A 23,463-nucleotide genomic window follows, 5' to 3' on the forward strand; every position below is an offset into this window, starting at 1 on the left:
TTAGAAATTTCGAGTCAGCTGGGGGTTTATCCTAGTGACTCTCTAGCATTAGTAGTAGAGGCTTGTCAGGCTGCTAGCTATGATCCATATTTCCAGTATTGATTGATCAGACTCTGAGTTTCGTATTTTAGATATTATATTTGAATATTTTCAGCTTAGCTCATACAAAATTCCATATTTTAGTTTGATTATATATTTATACTTTCCTATTATGAGTTTTAGATTTAGTAGATGGCTTATAGGGTTAGCTTAAGGCTACTCGTAGTCTTGAGCACCGCGTGACGTCTTGGGACCCATTTTTGGGGCATTATAATATCCTTTGCAGCTATCAACACATCATCAACATATAAGAGAAGGTACACAAATGAACTATCACTTACCTCCTTGAAATAGACACAACTATTATAACTACTACTCCTAAACATATGAGAAGTCATAAAAGAGTCAAACCTCTTATACCACTATTTGGGCGATTATTTTAAGCCATAAAGTAACTTTTTCAGCAAGCATACATAGTCCTCCTTTCCCGAGACTACAAAACCCTCTGGTTGTTGCATATAGATGTCCTCCTCAAGTTCTCTATGTAAGAATGCAATTTTGACATCCAACTGCTCAAGATCAAGATTCTGCATGGCCACAACACTAAGCAAGGCTCAAATCGAACTATGCTTTACAATTGGAGAAAACACATCTGTGAAGTCAACACCTGGAACCTGACTGTAACCTTTAGCAACTAGTCTTGCTTTGTACCTAGCATCTTCAACTCCCGATATTTCTTCTTTCTTTTCAAATACCCACTTGCAACAGACAACTTTCTTATCTTTAGGCAATCTCACCAAATCCTATGTGTCATTCTTATTAAGTGATTCCACCACATCCTATATAGCAATCATCCATCTGCCAAACTTATCACAATTAACTGCCTCTTAGTAAGATGAAGGTTTTTCAATGAAATCAATACCTTCTGCTACATTCAATACATAAGTAATCAATTCAGTTTCACCATACTTCTAAGCAGGTCTAATATCTCTTCTAGGTCTTTCTTTAGCAATAGAATATTATGTCACCACTTGTAGTGAAGAAGAAATAGTACCACTTTGTATCTCCATGCTAGACTAAGAAGTAGACACTAGTGTAGACTCTGCTCCAATCTGCAATTCAACGCGAGTGCTTGACTTTTGTTGATTTATGTCACTAGGCTCATCTGAGGGTGAAGCACTAGATTCTTTAAAGGAGAAAGCAAGAAGCATGGCAGTTTCATCGAACACAACATCCCTGCTAATTATAACTTTTCTATTTTCTGGACACCAAAGTTTATATCCTTTAACACCAGACATATAACCCATAAATAAACACTTAATAGGTCTAGGTTCCAACTTACCATTATCAACATGAGCATAAGCAGGACATCCAAACATCATCAAATAAGAGTAACTGGAAGGAGTACCAGACCATACCTCTTATGGAGTCTTTTTGTCAATCGCGACTGAAGGAGAGTGTTTAATAAGAAGACAAGTTGTGGAAGCAGCTTTTGGCCAAAAACACTTGGGTAAACCAGCATTAAAGAGCATATAATGCACCTTCTCCATTAGAGGCTTATCCATTCATTCAGCCACACCATTCTGCTGCAGAGTATGTCAACCTGTTTAGTGACTCATGATTCCTTCTATCTTGCACAGAACATTAAATTCATTAGAATAGAACTCTAAACCATTATCAGTCGGAAGGAATTTTACTTGCTTCCCTATTTGTTTTTAAATCATAGTCTTCCACTCCTTGAAAGTAGGCAACAAATCATTTTTATACTTCAGGAAGAACACCCAAACTTTTCTGGAATAGTCATCAATAATAGTTAACATATAATTAGCACCTCCATTAGAAGGTACTCTAGAAGGACCCCAGAGATCAGAAAGAATATAATCAAGTGTGTATTTAGTTGAGTGGATGCCTTTAGTGAATTTGACTCTCTTCTACTTCCTAAAAACTTAGTGCTCACAGATATCCAATTTGGTAATACTCTGGTCATCAAGAAGTACTCTCCTACTTAGTTCAGCCATTTTATTTTCACTCATATGACCCAGACGCATATGCCAAAGTTTAGCAACATCATTATCTGATAGAGCGAAAGTAAAAATAGCTGCATCTCCTGTAACTGTAGAGCCTTGCAAGAGATACAAATTAGCAGTCTTTCTCTATCCCTTCATTACAATAAGAGCACCTTTGGAAACCTTTAGCACTCCACCTTCACCAGTGTACTTATATTCGTTCGAATCAAGGGTATCCAAGGAAATAAGATTTCTCTTCAGGTCTAGGACATATCGCATATCACCAAGTGTTCTGACAACCCCATCAAATATCTTGATCCTGATTATTCTAATACCAGCTATCTTACAGGGTGTATTATTTTCCATCAACACAGTACCTTTAGAGACCATTTCATATGTTGTAAACCAATCCCGATTGCGACACATATAAAGCGTGCAAGCTGAATCAAGAATCCAATCCTCATAGGTTTTGGAGTTACCATCAGAAACTACCAAGAGTTCTCCATCACTACCACTGCCTTCAACAAAACTGGCTTCACCGGACTTCTCTGGTTGTTTTCCTTTCTGGTTTTCAGCTTTCCCCTTATTTTTATTCTGTAACTTATAACACTCAAATTTAATATGACCCTTCTTCTTGCAGTAATTACAGGTTTTGTTTATGTTTCAGGATTTTGACCTATTCCTATCTTCACCACCAGAGTTCCTCTCATGTGTCCTTTCTCGAACAATGAGACCATCTTTTTGAGTCACCGACACATTCATAAGATGCTTCATTTTCTCTTTAGAGAACAATGCATCATAGACTTCTTCTAGGGTTAGGGTATCATGACTATTTAAAATTATATTCCTAAAGTTTGAGTATGATGCAGGCAATGAACACAACAAAATCAACCTTAGATCTTTCTCATCATACTTAACGTCCAAAGTCTCTAAATCAGAGATAATTTCTTTAAAGACAGATAGGTGATCCTCCAAAGACACACCCGCGGACATGCGATGAGAATAAAGTCATTTTTTGATTTGCAACTTACTATTTGAGCTGCTTTTCATACATAATGATTCTAGTTCAACACAACACAATAGCAATAGTCTCCTTCAAAATATTCTGTAGAATCTGATTGGATAAATGAAGGCGAATCTGAGATAAAGCCTTTTGATCCTTACACCATTTATCCTCATCTGTCCATGATGAGGACATCTTATCAAACCCTAATAAAGTATCATCCAAATCTATCTGTGCAAGCACCGCCCACATCTTAACCTGCCATAACGAAAATTTGGTATTGCGGTCCAATAGCGAAATATCATACTTCATGGCTGTCATTTGCGAGAAAACAATATCTATGATACTAGTTTGTTATAATTGGACATAATAAGCAATACCACAAGAAAAAAAATAAGAAAAACACACAGAATTACATGAAACCCTTTGATGAGAAAAACTACGGGCAGAGGCTGAGGAAATTCACTATGAAGAAGAGGAATACAAGGTAGAGACGATAGTCTCAATTGTGTGTATGTAAAACTACCCGAAATAGCCCACTAAACGCACTTATATAATACGTGCGTACAAATAGATCCTAGGCCCTATCTTTATATTACCACCACAGACCCCACAAAAAAATACAAACATGGGTCGCACCGTGAACTTTTTAGGACCGGATCAACAAAATTCGAGTAACAAACTCTAACACCACCATTAAGTTAATTTTCCCGCCTTATCATATAAACCGCCCCATCCGCCATAACAACGCTCCCATTGACGAAATAATAAATTAGAGCAAACGGGCCAATTGATTTCCAAGTGTTACCTTTTATTGAAAATATATCAATCTACATGTCACCATCAACAACTCTTGGTTCTAATCTAAATATTTAATAGTGATCAATACAAGGAAAGTAGCAAAAATTACAAATATAACTGATCGGCATTTATTCCCCCTTCCCCTGAATTGGACAAGGGATTCTTCTTGATTCTCTAGTGGCTGGGTTCCACATAACAATCATTTCATGAACATATGTTATAAGTAGTATCCCATTAGAGGAGAAATATTTTATGTTAGGGACCATTGGTAATTGACCAACTAGAATTGGAGACTCTAGAAGAGACGTGGTACTACTAGAATCAAGTCGGGGGATTTCCATAGTGTAGTGGTAGAAATTCCATTGGTTCACCTTGTGTCTGGCAGAAGCCATAAAGTATTTTTGACAATTATAGTGCTGCTTGATAAATTTAATATCTTCAATCAACAAACACGATGATTTGCAAACACATTTGAACCTTACAAGTGATTTCACATGAAGTATTGTGAGAATATTAATTATGATATCATCCGAAAAGTACTTTTTAGGGTTTGAGGCCATTGGCGTGTCTATGATCAGAAGGTACGATGGGTTTGTCCAAATACCCCGTAGCAACTCTATTTATAATAGTGCAAAATTTACTTTAAATAGAAATTCTAAAACCTTTTACAATATTGTTTTGACTATAAGTATCCTATTTAAACATAAATATAATTTTGGTTTTCCAACGTGCAGCTATAGAATATGTTAATGAAGAAAATATCCTAAAATCAACTTTTTTTTGTTAATTTCAAGTTCGGGCTTGGAGCCCTTTTTATTGAACAAAAAACATCCATATTTACAAAAGATTAGGCCCAAAAGTGGCCTGGCCCAAATAACAAAATTACTAAGGGAAAAGGATACTCTGTAGCACTTTTTAAAAATAAATAGCCCAAGTTTTGATATTTTTTCAAAAAGTTTCCAATCGGGTATACTATTTTTACTTTATAACCATTTCCTAATTCGAGTCATTTTAGCTTATGTAGTTCAGATACAGTCCATATACGATATTGATACACTCCATATACAATACTGATACAGTTTTTAACTTGGGTTATTCCCCTTTTTACAAATATTTTAATTTTTTTTTGCTATAAATTCTTTAACTAAAAAATATCTTCTTTTTTAAATTGTATAAAACTAATAATTAAATATAATTATATAAAAATGATATAGTTGTTATATAGAATATGTATCAATATAAGATATATGTATAGAAATTATATAGTTTTATCAAATATGTATATGTATAAAATATATATAAAAAATATATAGAAAGTGTATAAAAATTATATAATTATTATGTAAAATGTGTAAAAAAAAATATAATTATTGTATAAATTATGTATCGAAATTATATAATTTTCGTACAGAATATTTATATGTATAAGATATATAGAAACTTTATAAAAGGTATGTAAAAATAGTATAAAACAAGCGAACAAATTGAAATTGCTAGAAAGTGATATTTAAATTTTATGACCACTTTTATAAAAATAATTTAATTTGAATTATCTTTCTGTTTTTCTCTAATAACTAAATGAGACAAAGTGCATCCCAAAGTGCCCTAATTCATTCAATTAGGAAAGTGCAGTTGAAAGTCACCTTTCCTAATTGTTCCTTAACCTTATCCTCTCATTCATCGATTTAGAGCTTCAAATCTGCATTTGTGCTTCGTCGATGAGCTGAAACTTCTCTGTAACAACTAAGTTCTTTCTTCCCGATCCTTTCTTCTATTGCTTATACCAATGGGTTGAGCCACACAGCTAATACCACCACCTCGTATAAGAAATCGAATCTAGAAATGAGAAATGAACTGATTCTAATATGTATATTGTGTGTCAGGTGGTTGAACTAATTTTTTCTGAATAATTTTGGATCTGACCTATTTTTGTTTGAATATTTGGCCATCAACACTCCAATTTGCCCTGAGCGCAGGTTATATATTCATGGAAATCGCTTCCAACAAAAGGTATGGTCCTATCTTTATCATTCCAGCAAACATTAATCCTCTTTACCTGATTCCACTTATTTCTGTACTTCTCCTTCTTGTGAAAATGCTTACTTTATAATGTCAGCTATATTCTGATTCCTTTGTTTCATGTGCCTGTTCCGATATATTTTCCTTGACCCTTGTGCTTTGTATCTTATGGTTTTGTGAGTTGACCTGATCTTCTAACTTGTGGTGTGCCTGGACATTGTTGGAACTTCCATAAAACTAGTAAAATGAACTTCACCTGCAAAATCAATAATTAGGTTAGTGAAAAAATCAGCAAGAGTGTTACCCTCCCTAAGAGAGTGTACCACTCTTACTGTTATGACTCTCATCAGTTCCTTGATGGAATTGACAATGATAGATACACTCCATGAAACTTCCCATTCCTGATTCAATACTTGCACTATAATCCAAGAATATGACTCCACAATGATCTGTCGTATACCTTCATCCCTACAGAACCTCAAAAATTCATTGATAGCAGTGGCTTCTATCACTAAACTTGTAGTATCTTGCAGTTTAGCACCTTTAGCAACCACTAAATTTCCTTCCCAATTCCTAATACAAAAAGCAAAGGAGCTGGACCAGGGTTACCATCTAACAATTCTAACTGTATAAGAGTTGTTTAGAACTTGTAAATCATCAATTATATTTGTCCAGTTTCTTCCAAACAGTTCCTTCTTAAAATTCACCTTAATGAACTTGACGACAGTGTCATTTAACTCCCAAATAAGCTTCTTCTCTGAATAGGATCCCCCATGTAGAATTGTATTCCACCTTTTCCAGAGAAACCATAATATTAGAATAGGAATGATTGTGAAAATTGTCTTCACACTACTATTCCTTTCCTGCAGTCTCCACAATCTTACACTTTGTTTGAAATAGAGTCTAGGCTCAATAATACCAGCCCCACAACAGTAGTGATTCCATATTTTGACAGCAATATCTCCCTTCAGAAAGAGATGTTCAATTGTTTCTCTTACTGGACAAGTACAACAACCACAATTAGGATTAAATTCTGGATTCCATTCATGCATTAGAGTAGCCACATGGACTTTTATTAACCAAATTCTTTGTAGGAAAGAATATTTGAAAGGTAAGCCTTTGCACCACAATGCTTTTAAATCATCCTGAATATCAGCTCTTTGTCTCAACAGCTCCCAAGCGCTCTTAGTAGAGAACTTACCATTACTATTTTTAGTCCACCATGCTTTATCCATAACATTTTCATAGCAAACTGGACCCATGTTATTCCTGACATGCTCTACAACATAATTAGGGATGTGGTTCTGCCTGAGCTCAAAATTCCATCTCTCTTCCTTAAGAAATTCACCACCAACTTTCATTGGATGACATGAATGTACCTCTGACTGATGCATAAATAATGAACCAGTATTAGTCCAATTATTAAACCAAATGGTAGAAGTACCACTTCTTTGTTACCACCAAATATGTTTTTCTAATCTTTCCCTGTTTGTCAACATATACTTCCATACCTGGGATCCACCTTTCCACTGCACCATAGTAGGAATCTGTTTCTTGCAATACATATTCCACATGTAGTTAGTCAAAAAATTGCTTTGTGTCCTAAATCTCTACCATAATTTAGCCATCGTAGCCTGAGAAACATCCTCCAATGATCTAAACCCTAAACCACTTTCTTTCTTAGGAAGACAAATCTTCTTCCAGACTGACCAGTGCTTGCCCTACCTGATTCTTTGTTATGCCAAAAAATTTTAGCAAAGATTCTTTGAATATCTTTGAAAACACTCTTTGGTGGAACAATTGTTAAAAGTACACAAATAGGCATACTCTGAAGTACACTTTTTAGAAACACTTCCTTTCCTCCATATGATGGTAATCTCCCTTTCCATGCTTGCAATTTATTTCTAATTTTATCCACCAGCTCTGCAAAGTCCTCTTTCTTCTTCTTTGAATGAGATATGGGACACCCAAGATATTTCAAAATAAACTCACCCTTACCCATTCCCGTTGCTTGTGTAACTTGATCTAGTACTGCTCCTGGGGTGTTTTTGTGCATATAGACAAAACTTTTCTCCTTATTCACCTTTTGACCTGACTTCTTCTCATATTCCAGCAAAATCAACATACTTTTCTCCGTAGAGGTAGAAGAAGAGAAAATTATAGTGTCATAAGCATAAGAAAGATGATTTAAATTTGTGCTCCACTTAGGTAATCCATATCCGACATATGTATAATCCTGAAAAAGATTATTCAAATCTCTAGTCATAACCTCAGTAGAGAGAATAAAAAGAGCAGGGGATAGAAAATCCCCCTGCTTTACCCCCTTGTAGAATGGAAAAAACCAGAAGACTTCCCATTTATCAACACTGAGTAGTAGTTGTTAGAAATCAGCCTCCAAATCACATCTACGACTTTATTAGAGAATCCTATATTTCTTAGAACTTTCATCAAGAAAAACCAGGAAACCTTATCATAAGCTTTTGCCATATCCAGCTTAAGAACCACATTGGAAGGTTTACATCTTTTACCTATATCTGTAATTAATTCTTGTGCAAGTAAAACATTCTTAATAATACTCCTACCCTTCACAAAGCCTCTGATTGATTAGGAGATATCAGTCTAAGGAGAATACCTTCTAATCTATAATGAACAATTATTGACAGAATTTTATTCACAAAATTACTAAGAATGATAGGCCTAATGTCTGAAAAAAATGTGCATTCTCTTTTTTGGGAATTAGAACCAAGTTAGTATGATTTATTGATTTAGGAAGAGTGTTAACTTCAAAGAAGTTCACAGCCAACCTAATAATATCCTTACTAACTATGTACAAAATAAGTTCGAAAAAATCTACCTGTCAGTCCATTTGGACCAGCAACACTGTCTCCATTCAGATCAAAAACAACATTTTTAATCTCTGCATCATCCGGTAAAGATCCTAGCATCACATTATCCTACTTCATGAATGTATTCCGAAAGAGGGAACATAGAGGCATCCCTCTCCTGAGTGAATTGTTTCTGAAAGAAACCAATTGCTTCATTTGCAATAAGATTCTCATCCTCCAACCCTGAACCCTGTTGATCCTTAATTCTGGAGATCTTCAATTTATTTCTCCTTCCTTTTACAACACTATGAAAGAATCTAGTGTTTCTATCTCCACTTTCAAACCAATCATACCCAACCTTTTATTGCCAGTAACTTTCCTCTAAATGAAGGTATCTGATATATTCAGCTTTGGCTCTTTGTATCACAACCCTATTCTTTTGAGAGGGATTCTCTTCAAACAACTTTTCTTTTATTTTTTCTATCTCTTCTCTAATAATTAGATATTAAAGATATCACCTTATACATATCTACTCCGCATCGTAAAAGCCTTTTTAACCTGCTTACTCTTCCTTTTAAAATCCAAGAAAGGATTTTCTATATAACTTGCATCTCAATTATTCTTCACAACATTCATGAAATCAGCATGATCAATCCAGATCTTCAAAATTTGAAAGGTCTTTGGACTTTAATATGTCTGTTCTCCCATTTTAGGAGAAGAGGGGCAAACCATCTCTAGGGAGATGCTCAATTTCAGCATGAGAGTACAAATCCTAAAAGTCATGATTAGTTAACACTCTATCAAGTCTCTCAAAGATACAATCAGGACCAGCTCTATCATTTCACCAAGTGAAAGGGTTCCCCTTATACTGCACCTGAGTCAAATCACATGATTTAATACAATTCTGAAAATATTCAATCTCAGTATCCACAACAGGAACACCCCCAATCTTTTTAGCACCATTAAGAACCATATTAAAATCTCCTCCTATTATCAAGGGGTGTTCACCCAATTAGAGATAGACTAAAGGCTATCCCAAAGATGCAATCTTTTACTTCTGTCACATTTGGCATACACAAGTGACTCCAAAAAATCCCTACCACTATCAAGGTCTTTAAATTGAAAAGATAATTGTTGTTCTCTATCCACAATCACAACAACATCAAAATCATGATTCACAAAACACCATATTTTCTCATTACAGTTATAATACACTGAAGGCATTTGAATTCTATTCCTATATCTGTTAATGGTTCTTATATGTTGAAAAGGCTCAATCAAAGCTATAAAAGCAAATTTATTATATTTATGCAACATCTGAAATCTCTGAAAAGCCTTTTGTGACTTAACAGATCTGATATTCCATAGAATTGCTTTCATTTATTTCTGGCATATTGAGATTCTACATTCCTCTTTGGTTGGGTTCTGGTAGGTAACTTCTCACCAGTACCCTATTTTCTTCCACTCTTTACAACTTTAATGGATAAGATAGCCCTTAGAGATAGATCTGCATTCTTTAAGACATCTTCAATCTGATTAGGACTTCTGCTATTACCATCTTCAAGTTGTGCATATGTCTCCACCCCCTAATGTCGTGAGTCAGAGTGTTATGAAGATCTACATTAGGAGACTCAACTTTATTTCTTCAAATCATTGTATCATCAATTTCTAAGGGAATTTCTACTGTGACCAGTGAGATGTATTCTGTTGCTATCAATTGATTCTTCTTTGAACTGCTTATTATAGTTTGATCTTCCTCATTTTGAAATTTGCTTTTTGACTGTCCCATACCCTTGAATACCTCTTCCTGATGTCATTGACTGAGTATTTCTGTCTGTCAGAACCTACTTTGTCTGTCTGAGTTTCATATTTACCTTCAGATCTATCTTTGGAGCTGCTGGAAGTACTCATGTCAGATGAAGTCTCTTTAGTTTGAGGACCATTTTTTCTCAAGTTATTAACTCCATTGTTTTCCTGAGTATTTCCTTCCTCACATGTCTTGCTTTCTTAGATGCTTTTCAGGTGATCCCTCTCCTTGTGAAGTTTGAGTCACTGCCACTTGCTTGTGAAAAGAGCTGCATACCCACTATTTTGTAGATTGCTCTTTTTTTCCTTCACCCTATTTCTCCACAGATTCTCCATCCTTTAGTAATGAATTCGTATCCAGTTTCGCTTGCTTGTCTTGTTCTCCATCCATTAATGCTCCAAATGGGTGGTTATAGCAGATGCCCTTATCCGGTGATGTATCCCTTTCACTAAGAAAACCTTTATTTTTGAATCTTCTCCTTGTATCATTCCATTGCTGCACAGTTCTCCTTCTTCCTTGTTCTTTTATTAATCTATTTTCCCCTTCTCCCTCATGTAAATTATTATCTTTGTCAACCAACTCATGTTAAGAAGGCTTTAACTCTGGATGCAATACCCTACACTCTTGCTCATCGTGTCCCTATAGTTTACAATGCTTGCAGTATTTAGGCAAAAAATCATATCTGATCTTGAATTTTTCTATCCTTGACTCATTCGTACTAGATTTTACAATCTCCATTTCCACAAACTTAGGAAATTCAACTAACAAATCCACCTGGAATTTCACCCAAGCAAAACTAGGCCTAGTTTTGTTCACTGTGGCCATATCTAAATGAATCAGATTCTCCACTGCTGAAGCTAGTGAAAACAATGATTCCTTCACAATATAAGTTGTTTTTAAATTCGGGAAAGAAATCCAAGACATGGCTTGAGTTGTTTCCTCCTCAACCTTAAACGTTGCATCATATATAAGCAGTTGCATTTGATAAAAGTGACCATCCTTCGCAGCAATATAGTATACATTCTTAGCCATAACATTAATAAAGTCCTCCATAAGTTCAAATCTTAATAGAATATGATTTCTTAATAAACCAATCTTGCAGTCCCCTTTCACCTTGAGCTGTTTAGGCAATTGAATATGCAGGTCATCTAACTCCGGCCAACCGTAAGAAAATTTACCAACTATTGCAAATTGTAACTCTTCAATAACATTCATTCGATCCACTTCTTCTTCAGTCCATACTACTCTTGGAATCCCATTAACAAAAATGATATTTTTCATTGGTATTTGATGGACACAGGCTTTACCCTTCAAGTAATTAGTGCTAAAATGAGGTTTTAGTAGATCAGCATATTTTCCATACTGATTTGATGGACCCATCTCACAGGTAGGCATATTATTAGGAGCATCAATGAGATTTTGATTTGGTAAGGGAGGAAAATCTTCTTGAGTAAGTTTGGGCTGGCCAGCCTCATGAATAGGCTGACTAGTGGCCTGACTGGCCATCTTTGGTTCCGTTAAACTTTCCGATGAGGGTGGTGTCTAGGTTTCACACATAATATTAGAATAGGAATGATTGTGCAAACTATCTTCACACTACTATTCCCTTCCCGCAGTCTCCACAATCTTACACTTTGTCTCAAATTGAGTCGAGGCTCAATAATACCAGCCCCACCACAGTAGTGGTTCCCAGACCAACTTTTATACCCTTTAATTTAAATCACCTCAATATGATGTCCAAAAACGTGTAGCAACAAAAAATTTATTTAGTTACGGGCAAACAAAATTTTGTCAATAATGCTATCAAAATTGATCCATATTTTAAAATGTTATAATATATAAATATGCCCTTTAACTTAATGTTAGTTTACATCTATTACCTCCAACTTTGGATGAGCACAAGTAGACACTTAAACTAGTAAAAACTTGAACAAGTAGACGCACACGTCCTATGTGGCATAATATGCATGACGCCATGTAGGATGCGAAGTGGCCACGTAGGACGCCACATATGACATATGTGAATATTTATTCAACTTTATGAAAGTTTAAGTGGTTACTTGTGCACACCCAAAGTTGGAGGTCATAAATATAAGTTGAAGTCAAGTTAAAAGTCTCATTTATGTGTTATGCCTTTTAAAATTTTATGCAAATTGGCCCGCAACAACTGTGTTGTTCAAATGTTTACACCCTGCCAATAAACACATAACACATGTCATTTTATTGATCTTTTTATACTATTACATTAATTCCTACTTTAACTATCGTGCTACATTCTGTTAGTATTTCTTAAAATTCAGTGAAATTCTGCTCAGTAGTTATAACATACATCAGCGTTTGCGTTGGAAATTTGAGATGTTACAGAAATTAACCTTCCCATATGTAGGCAGGAAGATGATTATGTAGGAAATAATGGTACAAGAGTCATATAAAAGTACCAAAAGGGAGATGATCGACCCCTTTTTGCTCCACAAAAGGATATTATGTTTCTTAGGCAAGTTTTCCAAATACCCACTTAAAAAACTTTCTTTGCAATTTAGATGCTAGTCTTGAAAAATTTGCCAAATACCCACTTTTTATGACATCATCATCTCTTCTTTCTAAGTTAACAAATCCAACACACAAGTTTCTAATAATACACTTTAGTCCCCCTCCATCCACAATTATATTTAAAATATCTTTCTAAAAATAATTAAAAACACTCCAAAAGCTTAAAATAGAAGCTTTTGTTTCCCTCCAAAAGTCTCCAATTCAGGTACGATTCTGGCGATCGGCTCAAAATCAGTCCACAAACATCATAATCTTGTCCATTGCATTCTTTGTTATCTCATTTGTTTGCTATCTTCTCAAACACACTTTCCATCATTGTTAAAAAGCTTTCAAATCACTCGCATTACTCAAAGCCTCTTTAGAAAGTACATTATAGTTGCTCAGGTGACTCCAACTTCATTTATCTATTCCATAAACCCAACGATCGTTGATTAGAAGCAATATTTGCAATTTCACTATTTTGTACGGATATCTTCTTAGTCATCGATCGTTCATATACCTGACATATACTAGTAGTATAATCGATGATCGACTAAAGTTTAATTCTAGGATGTCTATTTCAGAGTATGTTTTGGTTTCTAGTGATTTCATGGGAGAATGGGAGGAAACTCCCAAACGTTAGAATTAGAAATCTTTTACTAAGGTGACATTGCCTATTGCGGTTCACCGCAACAATTCATACGATGACTTGGTTGCAAGCGTAGTGGAGAGTGGGGATTTAGGTTGCACGCTGAGCGACTTGGTGATTAGTTATCTAATGCATTCGAGGGAAAAAGTGCATCCTACGATCATAAATAATGGCAGACGTGTATCCTTCTACTTAATGGATGTTGGTGCCGATGGCTTTAGGCCTATTTTATGGATAAATGTAGTTGAGAGGCTGTTTTAAGAATCGTTAAATTCATTAGCACCCCCATCTCGGCGCTTGATAGTCGACGACTATTTGAATGATTATGAGAATGATGACGATCATCTAATGAATATGGAAGATGATTCAATGGATATGAAATACGATTCATCAGACTCGCAAGATGTTAAAAAAATTATGGAACGGGATCACAACCAAGTCATTCCTTCGCCGATGGAACTAATTTCTATTGTGACCAAACATTTACCAACAAGAAAGAACTGAAAATACTACTAGACTGAGCATCGCTGAGGCAGTCTTTTGATTATATTATAGAGAAAAGTTGTACCAAATAGTTGAAGGTGAAATGTGTATCTCGTGTTTGTGGCTAGTTGTTGCGGGCAAAGAAGTATGAATGCTCGAACATATTTTGCATATACAAGTATGTTGGGTTTCACACATACAGTGTTGAACACGCCATAGGCAGGCATAAGAAAATCTCATCCGAGATCATTGCTTTACTATGTGTAAATCATTTTCGTGATAGTAAGGGTCTAAGCATAAGAGAAATTCAAAGAATTGTGTTTAGGGAGATGCATTGCAACACAAGCTATTGGATGTGTTGGAAAGGAAGTGTAATTACGAAGAATATTGTTCGTGGGACACCAGAGCACGAATATTCTTGCTTACTGGCTTTTTTCCAAATAGTTGAGTCATTGAATCCTAGCTCTTCTTATTTTATCATGGTTAACAAGATGGATGGATCGTTCGTGTACTACTTTTTATCTTTGAAGCTTACATATAGGGATATGCCTACACGAGAAAGATAATTATCATTAATGGCACACATTTGTATGGCAAGTACGAGGGTGTGTTGCTGAGTATCGTTGCACAGGACACTGAAAATCATATGTATCCAGTTGTCTTTTGTGTTGTGGATAAAGAGAACTATGTTTCTTGGACCTTCTTCTTCAAGAAGTTGAAGTCTATAGTAGAAGATGATCCAATAGGCACATTAGCATTGCGAATGTCTTCTCCCGTGTTTACAATCGTGTACATCATGGACTTTGCATGAGGCACCTTACTAAAAATCTTCGTGTAAATCAACATCGTAGAGAGCATCTTTATCTATTATACGTCATGGCAGAGGCTTATTCTTTTATTGAGTTTAGCAAACATTTTGCAGAATTCAAGGTAAATGCCCCGAGGCAGCACATATCCTTGAAAATGTGCTTGGTTTTTTATAAGTAGAGTAGAGCATATTTCCCGGGCAATAAGTACAATGTGATGACCACAAACATCGCCGAGTCACTCAACTCAGTGTTGACGGATGAGCAGGAGTAACCCGTGTCGTACATATTCAATTTGATTGCTAAAAAATTTGGTGAAAAGTTCAGGGAGCAGCATGTATTTGTCGGCAGTTCAAAGAATCAATTTGTGCCTTGTGCGGAAAAGATCTTTAGTGATAATAAAAGCACAGGCGATTCCTTGTATGTGACTAATGCGAACGGGGATCTCAACCAATTCACCATGTTCGGCAGTGGCATTACTCCAAGGTCAATCTCTTGGAGAGGAGTTGTTCTTGTAGGAAATATGACTTGGTAAAACTACTGTGCGAACATACGATAGCTGTTTTGCGATCAAAGTTGGTGATGGTGAAGGTTATGGTAATTCCATCTATGAAGACTCTTTGCCTATTTATAAATTAGAAACTTACCTCCTTGCATACTTTGAAGCTATTAATGTTGTCCCTCTAGAGTCTGAATAGACTGTGCCATAGGAATTGTAAGACACGAAGATTGTTCTATCCCTACGATCCCAAACTCGGAAGGAAGAGAGTCAAACGCATTAAGGGTGTCGATGAAACGTTCAAGTTCTAAAGGAGGAATAAGTGTTTAATATGCAAGAAATCTGGGCACAAAAGAACTACATGTAGCATGGACAACAAATGTTAGATATGCTTTTTTTTTCTTCATTTGTGAAGCCACTATTTTGGGGGACCCCCCCACATTTCTGTAGAATTTAATGTTCAATTGTAATCGACTATATGCTTTGTCTACGGTAGACCACATCAATCTATGATATATCTTTTACTCGGTCTATTAAAGAATTTTTAATGTATATATAATTACTCATCAAACACATTATGTAGGTCTTTTTATCGCCATACCTCTCTAATCAATGCATTGAACCGTTGTTTCCTATTCTCAATTAATTAAAAGCTGCAAACACGTCTATTCACATTAAAAATCGCTGGTATACGCAAGCTAAACCTTTTCTATTCTCACATGCGTCGACTGATCATTGGTTGGGAATATGAAACACCACCTTCTATGAGTCTATAAGTACAGTGATAATTTCTATGTAACCATTCACTTCTACCTAAACCAAAAAGTTCAAAAACCTCTTCTTCAAAAAAAATCATGCCTCCGAGAAGGATACCCCTACATCCGATCAGAAGAGTTCCCTAGCAGTACTATGATCTCCTTCTCCTCAGGAACGACTTTGACCGCCTCTTCCATGGGCTAGATGAAGACCTCATTTACTTAGAGCATGAACTCCGTCGAATTGTTCGTTTCTTAAGAGCGATTTTGAAAAGGCTTGGAATGAAAGACACAGATTACATCACCCTCCACCATCCCCTAATTTAGTTTAAGTTTTATTTTAGTTTCAGTTTAAGTTTTTGTATTTGTTCATTGCAGAAGAATCTTTCTTAGTTAGGATTCTTATTAGAAGAAGCTTCTTCTTTTTTGCCCTTTTTGTTGGTTTTGATGTTGGTAAATGTATGTTTGACAATAAACAATATGAATATAATTATTTTAGTTTATAAATTTTGTTTGCCCTCTTTTTATGATTGTTGCTTTGTGTTGTTATTCTTCTGTTTGAATGGTGGGATTTGGATAGCCAACTTCTAAATTTTTATTGTTTTTTCAATGAATACAACTGTAGATTGCCTTGATTAAATTTATGAAGAGTAAAAATTATTTGATGATAAATTTAGATCACATATATAGTCTATCATAGACAAAAAAATTGATCTACGATACACCAGCTAATGTTTTATGCACTATTATCGATCTTAGATAGTGTCACTCCTCGACCAGACATATAGGTCAATCATAAACCATATGAATCGATGGATCATCAGTAGCTTATAGTTTGAAAGAAATAATTAAATTAAAAAAAAATTAGACAAGTCACGTAATCACATGATTTGGGTGTGGGGATCGAAGGGGCACGTCATCACCGTTGAACATTGTGCTTTGAGTATGTGGTGACACTTGAACTTTTGAACTGTTAGTTAAACAAATAATCTTGAACTTTTGGTGACACTTAATAGACTATCGTCAATCATGACCTATGTCAATCTTCAATGAGATATAAAAGTCTACCGTAGTCTTACACTGTAGGTCGTCATGGATCACTCTCTGGGTCATTGGTAGGTCTCATAGATCTATGTACATGGTTATAGACCCTCACTAGCATGTTGCTTAAAAATGAATAAATAATTAAAAAATAAATGTAGTGTGAAATTCTGCACATATGAAAGTTTAAACAAGTCACATAATCATATTAGAGCTTATACAAATTAGGAATGATGATTTAAAGAGTGTGGATGGGTAGTGGTTGGACAATCAGCATCCTTAAAGTAATGTTTATCAAAGAACAAGTATGTTTTGAGGATGTTGATTGTTTAACCACTACCCATCCACATACTCTTTTGATTTGGGGGTGGTGATTGAATGAGTATGTGGATGGGTAGTCACCAAATACAATCAACATCCTCAAAATATACTTGTTTTGACAAACATTACTCTTAGGATATTGTTTGTTCAACCACTATCCATCCGCATACTCCTTAAATCACCATCCCTAATTTGTATAAGATCTAATATGATTGTGTGACTTGTTTAAACTCCTTCATATGTGTAGAATTTCACACTACATTTATTTTTTAATTATTTTTTTTAAACAACATGTTTGTGAGGATGTATAACCATGTACATAAATCTACGAGATCTACCAATGATCCATAGAGCAATCCATGCATGACCTATAGTGTAAGTCCACGGTAGATCAAATGAATCGATGGACCCTCAAAGCACAGGTATATTTTTTACTTAATTATTTTCTTTTTAAACATGTTATTGAGGGGTCATCGATTACGAGTGTCTGGAATAAACTTTTATTTCTCATTGAGGATTGACATGGGTCATGATCGACAACAGTCTATTAAGTGTCATCAGCAGTTAAAAAACACAATTACTGTTCCAACGGTAACAAATGGCTAATTTTGTACTCCTTCAATTCTAACACTTCTTTTTTACTTTATATATAAAGTCCTCCATACCTCATTATTTTATTTCATCAACTTTATTTTTATTTTGAAATTCTACAATGTCTCAAACATCCAATTCTAAACTGACTTTAATTTGTCATAGTGGAAATGCGGGTTGTCTTGAGGACGTCACACACAGACTCAAATTCAGATCGCAAATTTTATAACTGTGCAACTGCGAAGGTGAGTTGTGTAGGTCTTTTTTTGAAATTAAGTAAATCGTTATGTAATTATTACTTTTTTCTAGGATAATGGCGCATGCTCGTTTTTTAAATGGCTTGATTAGGTATCACCTCCAAGCAGTCCATCAACGTTGAGTCCGGACCCAAGACATTAAATTTTCATGGCGTGAAAAAATTTAATCTACTACAAAGGCTCCGAGAATACGAAGAAAATAGAGATTTCCTTATGACTTTGTTCAATGAAGCCGAATGGCAGAGGAATCACTTGAAAGTATTGCTATAAGACACCCAAATAGAGAGAAATTAACTACAACAAAATTAATTTTCACCAAAGAAAGGGAGAATGGCCTAAAAATAATGTTATGTGGTATAATGCTAGTATTCGTTGTTTGAAAAGGTGTAACATAGATGTAGTGAGATTGAATAAATAAAAATACTTTTATTTTTCTAGAATGTTAATAGTGTTTTTCATAGAATCATAGTTGATCAAACTACACATCAACTTAAAATCGAGTAGCATGATAATGATAGACTATGCTAGCAGTATAGGAAAGATTAAATATGCATTCTATGATGTCAACCATACATAGTATCAGTTATGACAACCCAATGTATATTTAAATTTCATGCAATAATACAATTTGATAAAAACAGATTAAGTGTAGAATCCTAACAACTTTCATAAACTAAAAAAATATTTGTCATATCATTTCGATGATCATTCAACTCTCTTGTTTCTCAAATAAAAAAAGTTTTAAAACATTAATAATATTAGCATTTAAATGTCTTTTTCCTCATCATGACAAATGTTATCATTGATTCATCTTTTTGCCTGCTTCTTTTTTTCTTTTTTCTGTTCATCTTTTTTGTCTTCTCCTTATTTCTCTACTGCTTCTTCCTTTCCATCTTCAGTTGTTTTGCTTAATTCTTCAACATTTTTGCTAGCTTCTTTCTCACCTTCTTCCTCTTCTTTTTCAACATCTTCTGCTACTTCTTTCTCGGTTGTTTTTGTTTGGAGAAGGAATAATTTCAGGAGGAATTACTGTTTCCATGTTCAAAAAAATTGAGTTTGCTTGTATGCAACACTTTTTGCATTCGGATTATGAGCCAAATCTTTTTTTGTATGATGTAGTAGAAAAGATCTGTTTGTCTAGAACATTGGGAGATAATCATGAATATTGGTTGTCTATGATGAAAACGAATTCATGGAGTAAGATATTGACAATTTCATTACCTTACAATATTTATTTGAGACCTCTGAGCTTTATGAAGGATGGAAAAATATTGTTTTGCAAGAACAGTAGCAACTAGGGATTAGTGGCTTACAATTCAACAAAAAAAAAAATGGACCAAGTTAATTTTGCAGAGATTGAAGGAGGACTTTAATTCAATAAGGTCGTAATCTATGTGAAAACTTTGTCCTCTCCTAATTTCTAAATGTTGGATGTTTTAATTGCGGTCTCTTCCAATGCTCTATAGACTGAGATGGCTTGGGTACTGAATAGAATATCCACATATATCCCAGTGAGGATGAGGTGGCGTGACATTTTGCATGTAGTGGTATTATGATAAGACTAATTTCTAAATGTTGGATGTTTTAATTGCGGTCTCTTACAATGCTCTATAGACTGAGATGGCTTGGGTACTGAATAGAATATCCACATATATCCCAGTGAGGATGAGGTGGCGTGACATTTTGCATGTAGTGGTATTATGATAAGTAAGGTAGACAAGAAGTCTTGGAGTAGAGGTAGAGGTAGAGGTTTAGATATGACATGACACACTTATAAATTACTTATGGCATGATCCTAAATAGTAAGATATGAATCCCACTGGTTAGGATAGAAGGAGGTCAGTAGATAGTCGAATATTATCTAGTTCCCCATCAGTATTGTTTTTAATGCTCTCATATTGTCTTATTCTTCAATTCTAGTGTTACTTCTTGTTTCCCTTGCTTCAGTTGTCATACATTGTGTTGTTGTTACTTGTTCTTTTTTTAAAATTCTTCTCTACATTACTCTTTTGCTACTGTATTTGTTTTACTTTTTTTTTTTCGATATGATTTACTTCAACTGATGGTCTATCGGAAACAATCTCTTTACCTCTATAAGATTGGGGTAAGGTCACAGACAAACCATGATTTAACTAATTAACATTTACTCCCTCCGTTTAAAAAAGAATGACCTCATTTTCTTTTTAGTCCGTTTAAAAAAGAATGATCCCTTTCCCTTTTTGGCAATACTTCAATTTCAACTTTCCACATGCCATGTTTTAGAACCACAAGATTAAAGAGCATTTTGGTGCATTTAATACAATTTTAATTCAAGGCCACAAGATTCAAAAGTTTTCTTTATTTTCTTAAACTTTGTACCAAGTCAAAGTAAGTTATTCTTTTTTAAACGGAGGGGGAGTATTAGTTTTAAAACTTTATTAATTCTCCTTTTGCAAATTTCTTAACTCTCTTTTCTCCTCTTCATCCAAACAATATCTACTATAAAAAAAAATTGGCAATACCAAAAATTATGATGACAGAAAAATCTTCTTTTTGTCACGTGTCTAGCAAAGTATTATAAGAACACAATTGAACATCTTCAAACACTATATACAAATAACTAAGTTAGATAATTGAAAGAAACCTGAATATTAAAAATACTGAACTTCATTCCTACTTATAGCTAGTTTTAAAGAAAAAGTGTCTAATAATTAAAATGAAATCAAAAAATTCAAAGAGAAGTTGGAAGATATAGGCACTAGACTGTGAGCAATGTAAAAAAAACAAGAGATGGGAAGAAATTAAAGAGAACTTTTAAAAGTATTTATGGATTGTAGCGATATATAAGGATACAATAATTTTGTAGCGATAATTGTGGAATTGCTAAAAATTTTAAAAGTAAGTACATGGAAAATTTATTATTTAAATCATGGTTAGAATCCTATTTTAATTAATTAAATCTTAACTATTAATTTCAACTCATGTCATGTATCTCTCATCTAAGTAAGAACTTGGGAAAAATGAAAACAATGAAATGGAGAGTAGCCAAATTCAAAAAAATAGGAAGAGAGTGTAATTAAGAAGCCAACTAGTGGGATTTATGTCATTCAGTCAACATTATAGGATATTTTGTCTATTAAGTATTGACATTTTTTTTTGGTTTAAACCACCCGATGTTTGGTACCCGCTTTTTAGGAGTCCGACTATATTCAGATTCGCCCTGCGTCGGGCTCCATTTGGGGGGAGAGCTCCCAACAGAGTGTTTGTCCATACTCAGGGTCGAACCCTCGACCTCTGGATAGTTTCGGGCAGCCCCTTTCCGCTGCGCCACCACTGTTGTTAGTCTATTAAGTATTGACATTGGTATAGCTATATCTGGAAGTCGGAAACCAAAATTGTGTTTATTTATGAATAGGATTTGTAGTCTAAACAATATTACTATAATAGGTGTTCTAAATTTTAATTAAAGTTTCCTATTTTTAATTAAACTAGTTTAGTCGCACGTGTAATGTTTGATTATTTAAAATTAAATAATTTAGTATATTGCAGTAATTTTAGTGAAGTTTTAAAAGTTCAAATCACTTTTCAAAAATGAATCATCACTTTTGCTCTCTTTCCGTTGCTTCCTTGAATGATGGATCATCACTTTTGCCCTCTTTCCCTTGCTGCCAGAGGCTATGAGAGACGCATAAATTTGAACCATATTTTGTGATACGATTAATTTTTTTCTATGTTTAAACTCTTTTCTTGTTTTTGAAGTCAAGGTACAATTATTTTTTTCCTATATTTAAAATCTTTCCAAAATCATTTATTACATTCTTATTACATACTTAAAACTTTTAAAATTTTGGTACTTCTTAAATTTTTCTTATTCTAGTGTTTTTATATTTATTTCTAGATTTTTCAAATCTTATTAAAATTAAATTTAGTTGATTTAAAATCCTTAAACTAATGAAAAAAGTATTAGTTGTCATAATTCTAATGACTTTTAATAAGGAAATGTTTTACCATAAAAATATTTAATTAATTTTTAACTCTTAAATATAAACATAACTTATAAAAAAGCTTCTTCTGCAATGAACAAATACAAAACTTATAAACATAAACTAAAATAAAAATTTAACACTGAATTTAGGGGGATGGTGCGGGGGGGGATGTAGTCAGTGCCTTCCATTCCTAGCCTTTTCAGAATTGCCCTCAAGAAACGAGTAATTAGACGGAGTTCACACTCCAATTATGCACGGTCTTCACCAAGCCCATGAAAAAGGCGGTCAAAATCATTCTTTAAGAGAAGTAGATCGTTGTGCCGTGGGGGAACCCTTCTGATCAGACAGAGGGGTATCCTTCTTAGAGGCATGATATTTTTTGGTGAAGAAGAAGAGATTTTTAAACTTTTTAGATTAGGTAGAAGTGTTACATAGAAATTATCAATGTACTTATAGACTCATAGAATGTGTCCTTTTATATTTCCAACCAATGATTAGTCCACGCGTGTGAGAATAGAAAAGGTTTAGCTTATGTATACCAGCGGTTATTTATGTGAATAGATGTGTTTGTAGCTTTTAATTAATTAAGAACAGAAAATGATGGTTCAATGCATCGATTGGAGAGATATGGTAGTAAAAAGACACACATAATGTGTTTGATGAGTAATCATATATCCATTAACAAGTATTTAATAGATCGTGTAAAAGATATATCATAGATTGATTTGTTTACTGTAGATGAAGCATATAGTCGATTAGAACTGAATGTTAAATTCTATAAAAATGGACAGTTATCCCCCTTACAAATGAAGAAAAAAAGCCTATCTAACATTTGTTTGCCATGCTACATGTGGTTCTTCGTGCTTGAATTTCTTGCATATTGAACATTTAATCCTCCTTTTAGACTTAAATGTTTCACCGATACCCTTAACGTGTTTAACTTTCTTTCTTCCAAGTTTGGGATCGTAGGGGGGTGGAACAATCTTCGCGTCTTGCAATTCCCGTGGCACAGTCCATTCGACTTTAGTGGGACAATGTTAATAGCTTCGGAGTATGTAAGGAGGTAA

At 34.4% G+C, this 23,463-nt stretch overlaps 1 long non-coding RNA gene across 2 annotated transcripts; it reads left to right on the forward strand.

Moving 5' to 3' along the window:
• Positions 1–5,426: 5,426 nt before the first annotated feature.
• LOC107842020 lies at positions 5,427–18,871 on the forward strand. Of its 2 annotated transcripts, none has more exons than XR_001665566.2 (3): positions 5,427–5,859; positions 18,340–18,419; positions 18,484–18,871. It is a non-coding gene; the product is annotated as an uncharacterized LOC107842020 (long non-coding RNA). The 2 variants fall into 2 exon arrangements; XR_001665567.2 differs by having other exon boundaries at positions 5,428–5,859; positions 18,523–18,871.
• Positions 18,872–23,463: the final 4,592 nt, after the last annotated feature.

This window comes from Capsicum annuum, chromosome 9 (genome assembly GCF_002878395.1).
Source record: "Capsicum annuum cultivar UCD-10X-F1 chromosome 9, UCD10Xv1.1, whole genome shotgun sequence".
Lineage (NCBI taxonomy): Eukaryota > Viridiplantae > Streptophyta > Magnoliopsida > Solanales > Solanaceae > Capsicum > Capsicum annuum.